The sequence below is a fragment of the Notechis scutatus genome, chromosome 13, assembly GCF_049901735.1.
Source record: "Notechis scutatus isolate UNSWTSFEM ecotype Mainland chromosome 13, rNotScu1.2, whole genome shotgun sequence".
Lineage (NCBI taxonomy): Eukaryota > Metazoa > Chordata > Lepidosauria > Squamata > Elapidae > Notechis > Notechis scutatus.
In genome coordinates this window covers 13,325,417-13,328,711 of record NC_142021.1, presented here as the reverse complement: position 1 = coordinate 13,328,711, position 3,295 = coordinate 13,325,417, and positions in this window count along the sequence as shown.

Below are 3,295 nucleotides of genomic sequence, written 5' to 3'. Positions count from 1 at the left end.
TTGGTATTTCTGCAGGTTTTTTCCCCCCCAATTCTATTTTTGATTGAGTTACTCTCATTTGGAATCAACTTGCTTCGTTAGGAACAGTCATTACCCATGTCCAAAGCATCTAGCTGAGCTTCGTTGTTACTCCACTGCAGACCAAACCAGTAACACATCATGCGGTAACTTAAAATTAACAAACCAATGATCTGTATAATCACTTCATTTTAATACATGCACGAAATAGCCTTTCTTATGTCATCCCTGAAATTCCTCCCTAAGGAGAATATTCCTTCAGTATACATTGGCTTGTAGAAACTTCTTGACCACAATTGGGGCCAGAAGTTCAGTCACTAAGCACTATGGTTGTTAAGTGAGTCATCAGGTGACTAGATCCAATTGTATAACCAGTTTTACCATGGTTATTAAGCGAAAACCCCGCCTCCTCTCAATGTGTATCTTTCTTCCTATCTGTCAATTTTTAAATCAGTTTTAGTGTTAATATTGTTTGAATGTTTTGTCTTGTTTTTATGGCTTTGTAAGCTGTCTAGAGTCACCTGGATAAGATGGGCAGCATAGAGGTTTAATAAATAATGACCGCAATTGTTAAGCGAGTCACAGCACTGAGTCATGCCTTTAATTAAACCTTGCTTCCTCAATTAACTTTGCTCGTCAGAAGGCAACTGGGAAGGTCTCAGGTCAGGATCTTGTGACTGAGACTGTAACCATCATGAGTGAGTTGGCTGCCAAGCACCCAGGTTGTGATCACATGACTATGGAGGTCATATGGTTGTAACTTTAAGGATGGATCATAAGTCGCTTTTTCTAGGACGGATGTAAGTTTAAACCAGGGGTGTCCAACCTTGGCAACTTTAAGACTTGTGGACTTCAACTCCCAGAATTCCTCAGCCAGCAAAGCTGGCTGAGGAATTCTGGGAGTTGAAGTCCACAAGTCTTAAAGTTGCCAAGGTTGGACACCCCTGGTTTAAACCATTATCAAATGAATGGTTATAAGTAGAGGGCTACCTGTAGATGCTGCTTTGTCTTCAAATATACACACTACACTACAATGGACAGACAAACTAGCAGGATGCCTAATGGCCGCCTGCATGCTAAATTCAAGATTCACACACAATCAGAACAGAGCTGGAAGATACTTGGAGGTCTTCTAGTCCAGCCCTCTGCTCAAGCAGGAGACCCTACCCTAGACCATTTCAGACAAGTGACTGTCCAGTCTCTTTGTTAAAAACCTCCAGCGATGGAAGCACCCACAACTTCTGAAGTCATGCCACACTGGTTTATAGTCCACAATATTTTTCTATAACAGGCCGTGCCCAAACAAGCTGCACTCATTTACAAAAACTTAAGACAGTTGCTTTTTAGTACTAAGTAAATCTGCAGCAACTCAAAAGACATTGCACTGCAGTTGATAACTATCAAAAATACTACAGGTCTTCAGCCTTTGTAGTATGGCATGGCCAGGCCTGCATGGAATTGTATTACAACTGCACACAAAATGATGTGGTAGCAGTATGTCTCACTTCTGTATTGTAAAACCCTAGAAATGGAGGGCTGAGGTCACTCCGTTGAACATACCTAATGATGTTTTTCTGGTGATCATCATCTACTTGTGATCCCAACATACTGTTACATGTCCAGCTTTCAGGAACATGAGGATAGGCCTTGATATGCTTTCCAAGTGCTACTGCATCTGTCTCTTAAAGAGTCAGAATTTTACTTCCCTTGAAAAGCACAGCTTATTTGCAGTGGCATATTTCATATTTTAAGTTTCCTGTAGTTACGCCCTTTTAACAACAGCAGAGTATTTTTGTACTGCACTCAGGATGGCTAAGTTATTCTGGAAAGTTTCCTTTGAAACCCAGAACAGTACAATTAAAGGTAGAATTGAAACACTGGTTCATGTATCAGTCATGTATTACTCAAATAGAGTAAACAAACTGAAGAAAGGAATTGTTTATCTGATGGATGGATGGATGATACACATTTGAATTCCATCTAATCCTCAGAGTCTGGATAGTTCACCAAAAAATCCCCATGAAAATAATACTCATTTTAAATACTCCTAAAGTTTTGATTTTTTTTAATTTCATTGTTTAGCCCCTTAGAAGTGTATTATACAAAGAATTATGGTCTTCATTCATAGTATGCCCTCAAAATAATAAACACAACTACAGTATAAAATTGTCAGAATGGTAACAAAAAAAGAAAAATGTACAGAACGTGCATCTTCTGAATTCAGACCTTGTTAACTGTTGCTTGTTCCATCCCAAACAAGCATTATTTGGGCTTGCTACTGCTTGTCAATCCCTTGGGTAGCGTTTTGGTGCTCCTATCCGAGAAGGAGGGGCACCATTTTGCCTGCTCCGTGGGCTGTTGGGTGCTGCCAACCATGGCCGTTTGCTGCCCAGACTGCTACCTTTGCACTACTTGCTAACTGCGCTCTGCAAACCCCCACAGTTGGGCTGTCTGTGCGCATTCATGGTCTCAAGTTTTCCAGCCAATCCACTAAATCCATGCTTAGAAAACAGCCTGCAGTTCGCTCCTCTGGAAGTAACCCTTCGGCACTGAGGAGGCAGAAGGATGACGCCATCATGCCGCACCATATATTCCACCCAGGGTCCAGCCCTTGTGATTTTCCTATAGATGAAAAGCTTCCCTCCCCTCCGCCCTCCAGCAAACGGAAGCAGAGACCTTGGGGTGGGGGCAGATTGGTACAATACACGTAGCTTCAGCTAGTTTTATAAACACAGATGTGTAAAACTGGAGAAAATATATATTTATATATATATGTGTGTGTGTGTGTATATATATATATATATATATATATATATATATATATATATATATACATACACACACACACACACACACATACTGAGGTTTTCGCAGTTATTTGTATGTGGATCTTTGGTTATTCGGGTTTTCTCCCGCGTAAAATTGGAAGTATCTTGGCAACATTTTGACAAAATCTCATTCGTCATCTTCAGGCTTGTGTCTTTGGCTTTGTGCTTCTCGGAGTAATGTGAGCTTGCAGCTGCTTCTTCCTTTTAACTGCTAGTGGGGGTGTGACTTGATTGGGTGGGGGCTTGGCTGTGTTCTGATTGGCTGGGGGTGTGTTCTGTTCAGGTGGGGGCTTGGTTGTGCTCAGGTTAGTCTTAGTTGCTGGGGGATTTGAGCTGGTGAGCTGTGATCCTGTTTGGCTTCGCGTTCGTGGTCGTGCCACATCTTCGTGGTGGGCATCCGTTCGCTTCATGTATGGGTCGGAGGGGTTTGAAGTGGGTAGTGATGCAGC